The sequence below is a fragment of the Molothrus aeneus genome, chromosome 11, assembly GCF_037042795.1.
Source record: "Molothrus aeneus isolate 106 chromosome 11, BPBGC_Maene_1.0, whole genome shotgun sequence".
Taxonomy (NCBI): Eukaryota; Metazoa; Chordata; class Aves; order Passeriformes; family Icteridae; genus Molothrus; species Molothrus aeneus.
Window position 1 is genome coordinate 8,815,371 of NC_089656.1, and position 18,020 is coordinate 8,833,390.

General features: G+C 41.2%; 1 long non-coding RNA gene across 1 annotated transcript; it reads right to left on the minus strand.

The window, feature by feature from the left end:
• Nucleotides 1-5,753: 5,753 nt before the first annotated feature.
• Nucleotides 5,754-17,941, minus strand: LOC136561357 (uncharacterized). The gene is made up of 4 exons (XR_010784320.1): nucleotides 17,749-17,941; nucleotides 15,015-15,142; nucleotides 6,589-6,723; nucleotides 5,754-5,986 (listed from the first exon to the last, which is right to left on the minus strand). It is a non-coding gene; the product is annotated as an uncharacterized lncRNA (long non-coding RNA).
• Between the last annotated feature and the right edge of the window lie 79 nt (nucleotides 17,942-18,020).

Genomic DNA, 18,020 nt, shown 5'->3' on the forward strand with positions numbered 1-18,020 from the left:
TTACAAAATGCTTAAAGTATCTAAAGTATCTAAGGGCATTAAAATAATTAATCACCAAGCTTCCATCATCATACACTCAGACAGTGCAAGATGATGGAAACTTGATGATTAATTATTTTAATCATCAGTGCACTCAGACTGAAGCAGCAGCCCTCATCACTCATGCAACCAGTATTTGTATTTTTCAACACATCTGTTGCAAAGACTGTTTAGACAGTAAAGACAGTTTACTGCTGCCTTACCACAGTCTCTCAGTCATGCTCTGCAGCTGGAAAACATGAGAAATCACCTTCATAAACCAGTAACCCTTCTTTCTCAATCCCACAGCTCATGTGAGTGTTTGAGGGGGACTGAGCTGACAGGTTTTCCCACAGCCTGCCCAGGATTCATTCTGTGCCTGGGCACCACAAGGACAGAAACAGCTAAACCAACTGTGCTGAGGTTTTACATGCAGCTTTGCAACAAGCATAAGCAAAATTGAAGTAACTGAAGCTTTTTTTCACAGCTTGCAGATTACTTTAGACAAATATATCATGAAGACATTCTTACCTGCAGCAGGGTCCTTCTCCTGGCACTGCAGCAGCAGGCAGCCTTCAAGGTGGTGTGGGAGAGCTGCCCACCCCTGGCACAACACTCACCTGCCTGTCACTAGCTGCCAGCTGGTGAAGCAACAGGATAAAAGAAAAGACAGGCAAAGGGAGCAGTGCACTTTCCTCCCCAGTCTGCAGTGGGTAGAGAGCATGCCACCTGCATTTTGTCCATGGAAATGAAAGGCAAAGCGAGGACACTGGTTCCTCCTTCTTGGTTGGGTTGCAGCAGCTACAAGGCTCCCTGTGTCACTTTGATCTGCTCCAGCAGGAGACCAGCTTCAGATGCCTCCTTGCCCTCCACAACTGGTGCTCAAGTCCCAGGCTCTCGGTGCAGGGCTAGCAGTGAGAGCTGTTTTCCACCTTGGCAGCTCTGACCACAAAGGTGCAGCACAGCCGCTAGCCGGGGAAATGGGCAGCCTCCCACTCCCTTCACTCCTTGTCCTGCCTCTGCCATGGCAGGTGCATGGCACCAGGGCAAACACCAGGCTGAGATGCAGCCAGGATGTTGGTACAGTGCAAAAAAGTTCTATGCTCTGAAAGAACACATTTTAAATAAGGAAGTTACTTTCTCCTGTCTTGGTTACTCAAACTTCACCAGGCCTCTGCAGCCGGACTACAGTTCAACATTTTCATTTAGTTCACACATAATATTTGAGTTCAAAAGCAGGTCAGAATAGCACTGGTGTTTGAAAAATATTTTAAATACAAGTTTTCTGTCAGAAAAAGTAAATCCAGCTAAAGATGTAAGAGGGCAAGATGAGAAATACAGTGCCGTTAAAATATATCACCACATGAGACCTGAGGAAGTGGAAATCAACGGCAGTACTGGCGACATGAAGAAAGTCAATAATTCAAGCACTCTGGGCAATATTTTAGCCTTAACTATAGATGAAAGTTATCATTCCTCTTTCTACTTGATCACTGGAGCACGGTTCTGGTTAAATCTCACCTGGTATGTTTTCTTTTTGGTAAAATGCAATGTAGGCCTCAAGTGACTCCTGCCCAGCTAAGCAGTTCGGAAAACAAACAGCAGATTGATCAAAGGATGTGTTGAGAGCAATTTTCTGCCCTCAGCAGCCCTCCTGTGGGCCCTGATGCTGGTCAAACATGGGTTTGTTCCCATCCTCAGGCGTAACACAGAGGTTTGAGACAGACAATGGAGACAGTTTGTGTACTGCACCCTGGCCTCAGGCAGGTGGCTGCTTCACACAGCCCCACACTCCACACGCTGCCGGCTCGGAGGAGAGCAGAGGCACCTCAGAAAGCTCCCAGGTGACTCAAGAACAAACAGCAAAAGCAGCCAAGTGGGAATTGGATCTCTCCACTTGGCTCTCCACAAGCAGGGGCCCAGGGCAGGCTGTGCTGGAGCCCTCACGCTCCTGGGCAAGGAGGTGCTCCTGCGCTGGGCAGTGCTGTGTGCCCACCTCCCTCACACTATGCTGGGCAGTGCTGTGTGCCCACCTCCCTCACACTATGCTGGGCAGTGCTGTGTGCCCACCTCCCTCCCTCCCGTGCTGGGCAGTGCTGTGTGCCCACCTCCCTCCCTCACACCGTGCTGGGCAGTGCTGTGTGCCCACCTCCCTCCCTCACACCGTGCTGGGCAGTGCTGTGTGCCCACCTCCCTCACACCGTGCTGGGCAGTGCTGTGTGCCCACCTCCCTCACACCGTGCTGGGCAGTGCTGTGTGCCCACCTCCCTCACACCGTGCTGGGCAGTGCTGTGTGCCCACCTCCCTCACACTATGCTGGGCAGTGCTGTGTGCCCACTCCCTCACACCGTGCTGGGCAGTGCTGTGTGCCCACCTCCCTCACACTATGCTGGGCAGTGCTGTGTGCCCACTCCCTCACACTATGCTGGGCAGTGCTGTGTGCCCACCTCCCTCACACTATGCTGGGCAGTGCTGTGTGCCCACCTCCCTCACACCGTGCTGGGCAGTGCTGTGTGCCCACCTCCCTCACACTATGCTGGGCAGTGCTGTGTGCCCACCTCCCTCACACCGTGCTGGGCAGTGCTGTGTGCCCACCTCCCTCACACCGTGCTGGGCAGTGCTGTGTGCCCACCTCCCTCACACCGTGCTGGGCAGTGCTGTGTGCCCACCTCCCTCACACTATGCTGGGCAGTGCTGTGTGCCCACCTCCCTCACACCGTGCTGGGCAGTGCTGTGTGCCCACCTCCCTCCCTCCCGTGCTGGGCAGTGCTGTGTGCCCACCTCCCTCACACCGTGCTGGGCAGTGCTGTGTGCCCACCTCCCTCACACCGTGCTGGGCAGTGCTGTGTGCCCACCTCCCTCACACCGTGCTGGGCAGTGCTGTGTGCTCACCTCCCTCACACTATGCTGGGCAGTGCTGTGTGCCCACCTCCCTCACACCGTGCTGGGCAGTGCTGTGTGCCCACCTCCCTCACACCGTGCCTCAACCACTGCAGCACTTCTTCCCTGAGGGAAGCACTGCCAGCTCTTCCAATGTCCAGTAGGACTTAGGAACTGTCCATGGTTCAGTTTACCTTTTCTTTCTCTTTATTCACCTCTACAGTGCTTCATATTTTCTTCTTCCACACTTGTCAGTGTGGAAGAAGAAAATACGCACTGTGAATGTTTAAGGACTACTGGCTGTTTAAACCGATTTTAAAAGACTATACCTCACCCAAACACCTAATTGAAGGAGAAACAAGCATTTTTGTTTGCCCAAAAGTGATTAAGACCATTTGTGAGAATCTGAAAACAGCAGGACAATGAGAGGTACATATGCTGCTCAGAATTTTTCTCAGAAAAATAAATTACAATTCACTTACATGATAACATTCTGCAAAGCTTGGGTTTGTTTGCTTGGCTCAGTTGGTTTGTGTGGGGTTTTTTCCTGTATTTAAATCACTGAAATTTCAAACATGATCTCCTTTGTGCACAGGTGTGCTGAATTTAGTTTTACACTAATTTCATGTCAAAACACTAACTTTAGGTTAATTCACTTGAAAAGTAAGCATCCATAGAAGGGCTCCACTTGTGTCCAAATGCACGTATAAACTGGTTTGGTGGTTTTTAGCTCCCTTAAATTTCCTGTTTGTATGTGAAAGCAGAGGCCCAAGCTGACTCCTAAAATGGCAACATATTATTCCTTTTCCCTTTTACATGTTTCATTTCTTCACAGTGCAGGTGTGCACATCTTTCACTCTGTTTCCTTGGGATACTTGGTTTAACACCTTCCTCAGGACACAGAGGGATTAGTGTTTGCCAGGGTGCCACTCAGAGCTGGAGGCCACTGCAGGGCCAGCAGGGCCTGATCAATCCCTGTGTGCCAGAGCAGCATCTCAACTTCCCACCCCCCCTCTTTGGAAAGAGAAATTCTACACCATGACAGCTAACTCTTTAGCAAAGTTCACCTCAAACCCTCAACCTCAAGTGTTAAAAAAGAAAAGCCCTTAAATGATACAAGTTATTACATTTAATCCCTTTGGGGAAAGTGGGGAATGATTTTGTGATTAAGGACCTACTGTGGGGCTCAAGAGAATTAGTTCAATTCCAGACTCTGAAACAAGCTTCCAGGTTCCCCTGGGAAAGCCTATGCAATCTCCTATCTCACATGGACACCAGCAGGGCAATTTGTAAGTGTGTGCAGCCCTCAGACATTGTAGTACCAACAGCTAAATAAATTCATAGTTAGGACTTAGGTGAGGTTCAATAATTTTGAGGGCTAGTTACCTATTCAATGACAGCACTACCATTACACTATCACTTACCATAAATCATTCTTAAAAATTGGTATTACATTCTTGAAAAATAGTGAGCTACATTATTACTTACTCCTGGGCTGACAGGTAGTTCCTAAGGGTTTAGTTAATGTATTAATGAAAATGATGAATGAATGAAAAAACCTGCAAGATAAAAATAAATTGGCAGGTCTTACAGAATGACACCACTTAGCTCTCAAGCACAGGACTATTTTCTATGGTTTGCACTGCAGAGCAATTTTGTTCCATTAAGATTTATAGCTGGTATTGTTTCTTGGCAAAAAAAAAAAAAAAAAAAAGAATTGATCTAATTCATAGAATGAATAAATTTAATAATGAAAACTCATCTGACAATGAGTTGTGATAGAGAAAATCCAGAAAGCACTATCAGAAAAACATAATACTGAAGTCACTGTGTAGTCACCTTCTAGACAGTGAAGCACTGCACCACACAATGCACTGTGATGACATCAGACAATCTGTCTTACAAAAAGAACAAAACAATTTAATTACTCTGAAATACTGATAAGAACACGTACTAGTCATATTCTTTGCTATTCACTACCAGTGGAAATTTTCTCCTACTATAATGAAAAACAGCTGCCACACACTAGAAATATAAAGCAAAAGGTACTTCACATTTTTAAAGATATGGCAATCATTTTAAAATTTCACTCATTTCTGCAAAGTTACTATGCCTATTATGGTTGCAGGTAATGATGTATTTAATGCATTACAAAAGTTACTTTCAGTAACTAGACATATACTTCACATACTTCTAAACTATTTTCTGTGTGAGAACAATTGTCTCTCTCAGAAGTTGGAAAAATCCACATAAAACTTCAAGAACAGCATTGCTGGCATGTTTGTTTATGTTCAATCTATAAGCCATATTTTAAACCTAATGTTAAATATTTTGGCAGAGCATCTGCCATTTATTTTACATTTATTAAGTCCAAGCATACTTGGTATATTTGTGGAATGGATATTAAAAATGTTTAAATCTGATATTTGATTGGAATGTATGTAACTACAAATTAAGGCAGTTCTTCACATTATTTTACTTCACTGCTTTTCTAATTATAATTATTTCCATTTTTTTCTTTAATTTTCCCACTGTTATAGTTTCAACTTATAACAGAAGCTAAAGCAGTTGAAAATTAAAAATATCCAATCACAAGCAAGTTCAACATTCAAGAGACTGCTATAAAACTGTTTCAAACTGTCAGTTAACAGACCAGCAATTCACACCAACAGTTCTTGGGCAGTGTCTTCACCTTCATCTCTCTAATGTAAAATGCAGAAATGACTGAGGGACTTTCCATGAATTAAGAGAAATTCCATCCTACCCAAGATGCAGAGAAAGCCAGGTCTGATGAGACCTGCCCATTCTAATCTGAATAGTCTGAAGAATTTCAAACACAAGCTGAAACTGGCGGCAACTGTGTAAAACACACAACTTTATTCTGTGACTCTTTACAACTTTAATTTAAAATCACAAAGGTGCAGCAGTGACATTCATGAGCATTTGTTTTAAAGGAAAAGCCTTCTTAAATTTTTCACTTCTTGCAGGTGACAGGGGGTGTGATGGTGGTTGCAGGACTTCCACATTCTCAGTGCTGTCAGTGTCTTCTTAGTGCCCCATTGGTGCTGCACTGGTTTAACATGAATGTCTGTGATAAAAAACAACAAATACTGTAAGGCAGTTGTAGTTTCTGTGTTTGGTCATCCTCCCCACATCTGCTTACATCTAAAAATCAATCCCCTCTTTCATCAGTCAAAGGTTAATTGCCACCTTAATGTTTCATTTTATTGTATTATCAAACCTAATGATTTGATATACACTTTTGTGTGTTCCATGTCCTTATGGTGTCCCACAGAAAGGGAAAGAACCAGGCAGTTCCATAGATGCCCATGGCTGGATAGGAATGACAGAAGTCAGAGGGACCACCAAAACTCACAAAGTTTTATTTTGGCATGAAAAACTGGTTATTTAGTCCCTTCTAGCATAAAAACACAGTGGTGAATTTTTGAGTAAGGGGTAGGGAAGGGAGGAAGGAGAGAGGGAAGGAAGGAATTATTTTCCATATAGAAACAGTACTTTTCAGGCAGACATGGCTGCTGTTTTCATTATTTAAATGAAAATCCCTTTACATCATTATTTAAATGATTTAAGTTCTCAAGCTAGAGTAGATGTGTAGTTGTCAGCATCAGGTTCTAAGGAGAAATGATTTACAGTTATTAAACCAAACAGCTACAGGGCTTTGCCACTCACCTGGTGGTAAAAGGGCAGGTGTCCCTCCAAGCTGTGGCCATTCTGCAGGTTGATATGAAGAACATCCCGGAAGTCCAAACCTTTTAAGAGGTGCTAAAAGAAGAGGTCGAGGATTTTCCTTTGCATCTGAGAGTCCTGTTTGGAAATAGTTTTTGTGTTTTGTTGTCAACTGCTTTAAAACAAACAGTAAAATCCACCTTTGTTTGTACAGGATACTCCTTAAACTGTGAAGGTCTAAAACCACCAGGCTTAAGCAATGCCTGAAAACAGTAACTGAAAGCAGATACAGCAATGTGCAGCCAAAGCTGTGGCACCACAGCCCAAGAGCTGCAAACACCTTGGCCTCTCTCATTCAGTGCCCTACTTTAAATGATGTACAGGCACTGAGCTACCAGTCCCATAGGTATTAACAACAGAGCACACTGACCTGCAGGGTTACTAATCATAGCATGAGCACACTACAAAGTCAAACTCTGATATTAATGTTAACCTGCACACAAGTTAAAACAAACTGACAAATGAAATGCAATTGGTATGAAAAGTTAAAGCCAGATTTTATTTCATGACAAACAGATGTCATCTGAGGCTGGTTCTAAGCAAGGATTTAATCCATGACCATAATGTAGGTCACTAGTTTTGATAGAGTTCGTGCCTGGTATTCATCCAAGGAATCAGACTCAGCACATCAATAGTTGTCAAGAGTGTACGTGTAGTTTCTTTTTACACCAGCATTTAATAAAAGAAAATAATCCAATTAAGCAGATGTCACAATATTTTTCTGCTGACTTCCTCATAACTTTCAATCATTAAAGCAGTATTTATTTACAACAAAACACTATGCTCTAATTCTATGCATCCAAGAATATTCATGTTTAAAACCTGAACCGCCCTCACCGTTTCTGCTGCCCTTCTGGTTTCCCCATGAGCTTCAGTAACTCAAAAGAATTGCAACCAACTTGGTAACTAAAAAAGAAAGCTTTGTGGAATGGGAAAAGTTCACAACAGGGGAGGAAAAAAGCATTCTAAAATAGCCAGGTGTTCACCTCAACCCATACCAACTTCAAACAGATGCAAGGACAGTAGTTGAATCTGATTTCTGACTAAGGACATGAAAGATGAGTTTTATGTTCTTATGCTTTTATAATGTTAGAACGAATTCATTTTTAGATAAAGAATAGTATACTCCCCTACTCTCCAATTCTTTCACATAAAATTTGCTCTGAAAATAGCATGGCTGAGTTCCACTCTTTCTACTATTATTTGATCACTGCCAAATATTTGCAAGTTCAGATTTTTCCACATCTCACCCATCTACTTGATTGCAGTTCATGTAGTATCTACTATGTTTTGTTCTACTTCTATGAATAAATGTACTGTGGCAAGGGATCAAGTCAGTCACAGAAAGAGAACGAATTACTTTGAAATACAAAGCTGAAAGAGTGCTGGAAGAAGAGCCCCTGACAGCCTTTTACCCAAGTCAAGGTTTAACCTCAGGAAAGGATGACCAGCCTAAGACAGCAGTACTGCTTGGCAGCAGAGGAGGTGAAAGTGTGTTCAAGGTGTGGATGGCAGTGCCTGTCCATGGCCTCACATCCTCATGAGATTGTCTTCATCTTCAGGTAAAGGATGAGTTTGTTCAATAAGTCTGAGTCTACAGAAGTAGTGAGCAACTCTTCAAAAGAAACTAGGAGCACAAGTAGAAGCCTGTGAGAATCTCACAACCCTCTTATCAAAAAAGGCATTGAAGAATTTTCTATACAGCAGTTCTACAGACAAAATGACACCAACATTCCAAGTCTAACTCTTGTTAAACCAAGAGTTGCATTTGATTTTGAGGGATATCACTAACTTAAATGCATTTCTGTGTACAGTGCTATTACAACTTAAATCCTCAACAGCATTAGCAGATGATCAAACCCTTTGCAACCGTAACCTGGGAGAGAGCAATTCCCCTTAGGGACCTGTGTATATTTCCTTAGAACTTGTCTAATTTTATGAAGAATATCTGCACATACTGCAGGGTGCACATGCCCATTAATAGACATGCCAGCATTTTATACAAAAAAATTGATCTCTAGTGCCTGTCATTAATTTACAGATTATTTCTTATCTATAAGCACGCTTAAATCATATTTAAAAGTTGCTTGAAGTTGTATTTCAGAGGGAAAAAAATGAATACCTTCAATTATCTGGTAGTTACAGGGTCACTTACTGGGTTCAACTCCAACCAATCCAAGTATTTTCCTGCTTGTAATAGAAATAAGTCTCATGTCCAGAGGCACACTGCACATCTCACAGCTCCCATGCTAAGCAGTCACCTACCAGATCAGCTGTCTTGTGTGAAACCCTGGTACACTCAGCAGATCTGTTCCCAAGAGCTTTGGCTATGAGAGCCAGTGCACCCTGCACAGGCACATCATGATGTGCTACAGAGAACAGAGATGGCTTTATCAAACTGGTGCTTTCATCGACTTTGCACTTCTCCAGACAGATAGAAAAATACAGCTGTTGAGTCTGTGCAATATAACTGAGGGAGATGTTTAAAGCTCAGTATTGACCCAGCCCTCCTGTAGCTGCAGAGGTTAGTTTTGATTTAAAACCAGTATATGAACTCAATTTGAAATATAAATGAAAAGCTGTAAGTTCTCCTTCCCCATGTCAAATCATTATTGGTCACTTTTAACTTTAGATCACGAACAAGATAAAGATTCCCAATTCTACACAAAGTCTTTCACAAACACCCAAAACAATAGGATTGGTATAGATTTTTTCTTAATTTCAGAATATTTTTAATTGAAGAACAGGGCAGTTACTTTTTCTCCAGGAGAAATTGCATTTTTATTACTGTGTTCCTGATACACGGAAATATGTGAAATTTGTAAATTTACAATAAAAAGTTCAAAGTTCTGAAACAAATAGAGATAAATCTTAAAAAGCATTTTTATTTAGTTACATAGAATCAACACAAGAAACTGAAATTATAATTAGGCAATTACTATATAGCTTCCTATCATTTAATTATTATATATGAGTCTGTTAAGTGCATTTTATGCCATGCAAGCAGCAGGACAGACATTGAATCACTACATGTATTATGCATTATTAGAAATTAATTCAGTGAACTATTTCAAAGCTGCCTCATTTTAACTAGGTCAAATTCTGTTACCCAGAAATGCAATGAATCTGTGTTTTAAATTTAAAGGCGTTGAAAGAAATTTAAACTGCACTTCTAAATGGAGAATATTTTAAGCGACATCTCTCAAACAACCTAAACTTTCTCTAGATAGAATAATGAAGTCTGATTACAGGGCAAGAGGAAAACGCTATGTTGAGCTGTTCAAGAATACAAAACAGTCATTTAACTTCTTGGAGTGCAGGTGTGAGATCTGACTTATGTGAGGTATGTTATTTTCACCTCATGTTCAAGTTCCTGTAAGTGATTGCTTATAATTCTAGAACAATCCCCTGAAGAAAGGAGAAATTGGTTTTACCAAACTAAAAGTCTGTGTCACTGTTTCCCATTGCTGTGCTGTTGCCACCCTGTATGCACCACAAGCCACAAGCACCAAGTCAAATGCTGAGCTCTGAGAAGTCCACAGAACAATGTGTTCTTTGATCAGAAACACCTTCTACAACAATGGGAGCTATCTGTGATCTCTATTTTAAGCTATGCAGAAAAGAAAGTATTTGTTACAGTAGGAAGCTGTAATATACATCAGAGGAAAATTTTTAGTTAATGATTCCTGTTTGATCATTTTAGTGCTAGAGTGAAAAATTATTAAAATTTATATTAAAATTTATATTTATAATCTGATTTTATTTCATCATCCTAGCATACTGAGAAACATGTAGCTGAAAATAATATTGTCTATTATGAACTATTACACTGACATTACTGTAATTTTGTTAGTAGCCTAGTTTTTTGCAAAAATACTGAAGATAGCTCAAAATTAAGACAAGCAATACATATGTTCTGAGGATTGATGCTGAATGTTAACCTTTAAGAATTTTACTGATAACTTGATTTTAGTCATTTAACTTGGAAGATTACATTTCTTAGCAATGTAAAGAGATGAAAGTCACAAGTTCCATTTGCTTCATCAACAAAAATGTTTGTTCACATTGATCCTGAAATTATGAGTGGAACAGTAGATAGTCAAGGAAGAACTAATTGTTTTATATTGGAATACACCTACTTTTTAAAGCAGTTCTAAAAGTGTCTCGTATACATAATAAAGCCACATATTTGGTTTAAAACAACTGAAAACAAATTAATTTCTCAGCTTTGCTATTTAATTGTTTTAAAAAAATTCTATGTCCATTTACAACCTGCTCCAATGATCCCACATGGTCTTTGCATTTCAGATATATTAACCAACCCAGCTGCAGCAGCTGTAGTTCTATCTGGATTCCTGTGCCTAAACATTTCAATAGATCACTAAACTGTGATAGTGGCAGAGAATTTCTAACTCCCATTTGAAGAGATTGTGTACTGCTACACATGTGCAACATTCCATGAACCAGAAGAGAGAATCTCTGGTGTAGTTCCAGTCATATCACTATCAGAAGGACATACAACAAATTTGGAAGTCAGTGAAGAGGAAGGGAATTAAATATTGCAAAAGATGTTGCTTAGATGCATAAGAAATTTTAAAACTAACTAGAAGTTTTAAGGTGATCCAGAAACATTAAATAGGCATGATCTTCAAACATTATCTACATGTTTGCAGGGTCACATTTCTGAACTGGGTTACCCCTACCTATGTAATTACCATCTTTGTAACAGAATTATCCAAATCCTTTAACAGAAACCTACTTTTCCTCCTTGCTGGTGGCAGCAGTGACAGTCAGAAGGTGTCGGATTCTTTCTGTATCTGTTGGTAAAACTGCTTCTCTCTACAATCACCCCTGGTGTAGTCATCTGCAACCAACTGGAAAATCAATTTAGGAGCAGCAGAGACTGCAAAACTGTACTAGAATGTCACCAAGTTTCACTACTTTACTGCTTAACAATGCTGCTAAAAATTATAAAAACAGTTCCTTAAAGCAAGGGGTTCCCCCCCCCCTTTTCATTTCCCCTGCGTATATTTCTTAGACATGTAAAAAATGCTAAGAACATGGCTGGTTAAACTGGGCTGCAAACTTCTCAGAATTATTCTACTGAGAGCAGCCCATTAATCTATTCCAATCCACAGAATATTACTCTTGTAGGATTCTCTCCTCAACTGTCTTCCATTTTGATGCTGGGACTCAAATCTCACTCCAAGGGAAGGCAGTGGGACTAGGAAAAGCAACCAGACTACAGCCAGACACTAGAGACTAAACAGGAACATTTTTCACCTGTGTTACAAAACATCTTTCCTAAATACTTTTAAAGCCATGTTGAAAAAATACCTACAACAGACCTACACCAGTGTAGGAGTCATCAGAAATGAGCTTGCTTGCCTATCTCCAACAGAAGCTACCTTCCAATATTTTGGAGATCTGCAAAATCTACACACAACATACCAAAGGCCAAAAGTACAAGCATATTTATACAGTTCTATTCAGGCAATATTTGCATAATGAATCTACCTCACTACTTGGCTAAGCTACTATTATTATTATTAGATACTATTAAATATGATTATTTGCTTAAGTTTCTCTCACCTTGATTTAAAGGTACAGTGCATTTTGTAAAGATTTCTACCAGAAAAGATAAGAATATGAGTTTAGTTATATGTTACCAGAAAAGACTTTTAAAAGCTAAACTAATCCAAGGTGTTAAACAGATAAAATAAGCATATTTAATAGATTTTCATACTACATTTGTTTTGTAAAGAGTGCCACATCAAGTAGAAGTGATGTACTATTTTTCCTTCAACACTCTTCATTAACAAACGCTAGGGAGATGTGAAAAGGTCAGATTTCCTTCTTTGGGCTTGCCTAAATTACTGAATGCCTGGTAACACACTTAGAGCAGCTCAGTCAGCTCCTCCTGACACTGCTTAAATAAAACCTAAAGTATATGGACATCATAACAGTCATGGCAAAAATTTGCAGCCACAGTGGGACATTTTAATCCAAACTTTCTGCTTACACAAGATGCTTCTAAAGCTTTTGCTACATCTACTTTCCCCTTAAGTAAAGAGGTACTTTAAAGAGGTACTTGCTGCACTGTACAGCAGCAAGTGCCTTCATTAAGCATCAGCAGCTAGGAGTGACTTCTGCATTAAGGGAATAGAAATTTAGCAGAATAAACACCCCCTTTGCATTCCATCTGGTCCTCAGAGATCAGAGGGGCTGGGTGTGACCAGGCTTGATTTCTGATTAGAGTCAATTCAGCACTACAGGTCTGGTCAAATTCAATAAGAACTTCCATGATTACAGGTTCATAAATAGTACAGTTTATTGAAGCAACAGGAAAGCGGGTTCAGGAGTGCCAGTTATAAGGGCATTAACAATGGATTTTGTTTTATAAAGGTACTGATAACCTGAGTACAAATAATTAAATATAAAGAATCCATTTAAATTCTGTATTTATATAGAAACAGTGTTTTTCCTCAGAAGATGATTAACCAAAAACCTCAAGAGAAATTATCTCCCACTTCTCTGGTATAGCTGCAATACTACAGAGAGAAAAGCAAGAGAAGTTTACTTAACAGAGAGATTGCCATGTTATTTCAGGATATGCCCTTCGGGAAACAGGTGTAGGATGGAGCTATGTGAGCAAAAAGCTATAATCAGATTTGTGTTCTTGTGGTTAGTTTGTTTGTTTTTCATAAGAAGCACTTATTAAGCTGGAAGGAATCCTTGTTATGCAAAAGTAGTATCAACTTTAACCCTACAGGACAAGCAGACAACTGAATGCAAACAGCCCTCACAGCAGCTGCTGCGAATAGGATCTCAAGCTGAACAAACAAATGCCCAAAGTGATGGCTGGAAACAACAAGAAATACAGCAAGAAATACAGCATATCCTGGCAAGCCAGTAGTGTACATGGCTCATGATTTCAAAAGCCAACAAACCTCCTACTCCTGTGTCTGGCACAAAGCAGACTGTGAGCAGAGCAGTTCAAACAAGGGATTGGATGCCAGCTCTCAGAAGCTGCCACAGGAATGCAGCTGTTTCAGCGGCACAACCTGTCCCACTGTGTTCTGCACCCATCACAGCTGCTGACAACACCTCAGGGCTGCCCCACTCAGAGGTGGCAGCTGCCAGCCAGGGAGGGAGATGGGGACATACCCACGGGAAATGCCCAGGCACACAGGAACAGTGGCCCCATCACCTCTCGGGGTTTGCCTGCCCACAGCACAGATTCCACACCACTACCTCCAAAAGAAATGAAACAAATCCAGCTTCCAGTCTTGCCTTCTCTGCATTGTTAGTAATAGACAGTTTGGTTTTCCTATGAGCCTTGTTTTGGTCTAATGTTTTTGGCATAAATCTAAGATTTCAAAGAAAAATGTCCTTGTTCTAAACATTTAACTTTCAACCTGAGAGTCAGTAAAAGAAGACAATGTTGTCACTCTATTATCATACCAAGAGTGACATTTGAAGCAGTAAAGCAGCCTTGAAAACAAGGCAAAATCAGGTGAATACATCTGTTCCCTGACAGCTTTTAGAAAACTAAATACAATGTGTAAGAGAACATGGGGATTAAGAGGCTGAGAAGACTCCACTGGGGAATTAAATGGGAAGGACTAGAAAATGGAAAAGCTGAATACATATGGCTCAAGACTGAGCAAGAATCCATATCCTATTTTTGGAAAGTGACAAAAAAGTGAACAAGAAGTTGATGAGGGAGTTTCTTGTGCTAAGTGTAAGCAAACTTGGCAGAAAATAAATTCCCTTGCATTCCAGCAGGTCCTCAGTTATCAGAGGGCTGGGGGTGGCTGGGCCTAATTTCTGTGTAAAAGCCAATTCAACACAGTAAATAAATGCAGAGCCAGTTCAGCACTACAAGTTCAGCCACAGTCCATAAGAAATATCACAGCCTCATTCACAAATAGCAAATTATTGAAGCAGCAGAAATGCAGATTCTTATTGGATTGCTGGATTTGATTTCTTGCTCAGAAACTGATGTGCCTCTAGTGTTAAAGCTGTGTAAAGAAGAACAATAAGCTAAATAAGAGATTAAGTTATCCTGAATAAAAGAAGCCTGCCTTCTGAAGTCTTAGATGGAATATGAGGGTGAAGTTTTACCACACCTGCTGTAAGTACCTCAAATGGTAAAAAATGTCATTCCAGTTGCAGAAAAAGAGCAGAGCAACACAAATTAGCTTTACAGTCTACCAAAATTCAAACCATTCAAACCATCTCAAGACATAACTTATCATGTTCAATGTGGCAGAACAAGTTTCATACTATACTTCTAAGAAGTGAAAACGAATCTTCTATTACATCAAGCCACACACACAAAATCCATATTTCTACACTATACTTACATTGTGTAGAGATGATCCTCTGGACTTCGTTCAGATGTCTAGCAAAAGGCATTCTCTCTTCTACAGAATATGCATCTATTTGATGAAGCTCATCTTCCAGGATAAACTTTAAAATATTTTCTATAGGCCTGCTTAAAAAAAAAAAAAAAAGTTATGGAGTTTTCTGATCAGATTTTTTTTTGTTGTCTAAACCAAAAAGTCCAGAGTATGGATCCTCTTACAGAAAAACCCCAGCAGTACTGCAGATAAGTAAAAGACTCCACAGGGAAAATGAGATAGAATGAAGAAAAGAAGGACAGTCTCTTGATAAGATTTAAGCTTTAAGCTTCCAAAATCTACTCAAGAAAGGAATATGAAGCATGTAAACACTATCACTGTATCACTAAATACAAGTTAGGATTATATTCTTCAAATTTACTACAGTAAACAGATTTATAAAAATACAGGTTTAGTAAATGCAAAAAGACTGAATATGTAACAGTCTTAAACATTACCACAGAATCTCTGAAGTAACATGCTGCCTCAAGAGGGAGGGATTGTTCAGAGGAAAATGATTATGAGAAAGGATATGTAGACTAAAAAATGCAGACGGCTGGAAAAGCAAACTAAGAAACAAGTGACCCATCCTAATTATCTCTGATAGCAGATGCTGCCAACAGATGCTCTCACATTATGCTCCAAGTACAGCTGTGAGAATCAGAAATAGATACCAAAGATGCTAAAGTCAGAAAGATGCATTCCTTGCACCTCAAGAAGAGATACTTGAGACAGCACTCGAATCTGACAAAGCATGGTTCTGCAACACCTCTGCCTTCTGAGGCAATCCAAGTGTACATCCAGCCCTTTTGCTTAGGCTGCTCATTTTCAGGCTCCACACATGTTGGCAGAGAAAGATATCAAGGGTTACTAGCAGATGCACTAACCCTAAGAAACAGTTTATTTAAGTCATAGCTGTAGTGTGATGACAGTTACATTGCCTTGCCTCATTTATCCTGGCTAGTCAACAGAGTTGTACAGTAAAAGCTATTTGGGGGAAAAAAAACACCCAAAACATTTTTAACAACCCAAGAAGTTTTACATTAGAAACAATAAAGGAATTATAATCTACTTAGGTATATCAAGGGTTATAGATCTTGGAATTTTTCCCTGATGTAGGTTCAGCCTCTGAGTGTCACAAATCATTGAGGTTTGAATAAAAAACAGCTTTATGATATCTGTATCTGTTCAGATATAAACCTAATAGCTCGAGCAATGTAAAAGACCAGAGGAGATCTGCACATCAGCAAGCTCACACAAATATAAATAGCTTAATGCAAATAAAAAATTTCTGATCCTTTTGGGGTGCTGGAAATCTCCAAGGGCTATGCAGAGAACTCACTTTTTCAGAGCAGCATCCAGTTTCCTGGGGTCTGATTAATTTAAGGTTCTACAAACTGCAAGAGTACAGTTGTAGAAAGGAAGAAAACATCTCCTTCCCATACTGCAGTCTTTGATTCAGTGAAACTCCAGTGCTAATATCTGCTATAGTCTTTGTCAACAGTCAGAAAAAACACCACTGAGGTGCTCTGCCTTTTCCACATGGAAGACATAATTTCAACTACCACCAGTACCGTGTTTCTTCTGGTTTTTACAGTGGCAAAATCGGTAAAAATTAACTAGGCAAAACTATAATAGGCTGGACTCAAACACTCTTAAGAAAATAATAGGCCATCATTTATATTCAGTGAGCCATCACCAAAGTAAAAGTAATGTATGAATTTCTAGAATACACAATTTTTTGTAATTATGCTTAAACCAATGAGAGCAGAATTGCTATAAATCACATTTTCATTATTTTCTAGGTTCCTTTTAAGAAACAGAAGGAGAGAAATTAGACCACATCCCAACCTCGAGAGCACTGCAGCACCTCTGCTTTAAGCAACACAAAATTCTTACCGGACTACAAAATACAATCCAGGCTCCAGTACCAGTTAGCTGAAAACAGATGGCAGTGCAGAGAGCCCGGGTCTCGGGAGAGCTCACTAATCGAGTCACTCAGTAACTCAGAAAGCTTTCATTTAGCAAACAGACCAGTTCAGTTACCTCTGTGGCCCAGCTGGGCTAGCAGCAGGCAGGGCTGTGGGATCATGATGGCTGATCCCTGATGTCCCATGGGACACTTACAACCGGCAAAGAAACCCAACCCTTCAGCGCTACTTTTGGCCGACCACTCGGCTATAGCCATCCAGTCCGCGATTGCTGCCGCTGGAGCACAGCCGGGCCCGGGCCGGCAGCACAGCAGGGCCGCCACCACTGCTGCTGTCCCTGTCACAAACCCTGTCCCTCTGGGGCCACACCGCTCCTGTAGCAACAAACCCAGGGGATAGAGGCGAGGGGTGATGTGTGGAAGCACCTCACAGCCCTTCTGACAGAGATACAGACCCATACCCAGAGACACATGGTCTTCGTGCCCCAGTGCCATCCTCCTGCACAGAAACCCTGATCAATTGAATTGCCTGTGTAGGATTTTCAGCCTACTGCTCGGGCCTGCAGCTTGCAATAGCTTTGCCTGGCCCTACTGAGGAGATCCCAGGTCAGTCTTACTGGACCTGTTTTCAAAGCAGCCTTTAAACCTGTGCACTGCAGTGGCTCTCACAAGCACCTGGGCGAGCAGCCGGCCGTGCCGGAGCGCTGGCCGGTGACTGCGAGTGGGGGGATGCAGAAAAACCCCAAATGAACAAGTGTAGAGGTTGACCTGTGCTGTCTTGAAGGAAGAATATTGTATCTTCTTTCCTAGCTTTTATTTTCTGCCGAGACACGTATACTGAACAGCCGTCTCAAGTGTTGTGAGGATGTCAGTAGGCGCAGAAAAGGAAAAAACCGCGACGCTGCTGTTTAATAAATAAAGTTCAACACAGCTGCTCGACAACATCCCCAAAGCCGGCCGAGCCGCGCCCCTTGGCTGCCGGTAGCCAATGCGAGGCGCGCTTGCTGCGGGCGGCGCGGCGGACGAGTAGCACGGGGCGT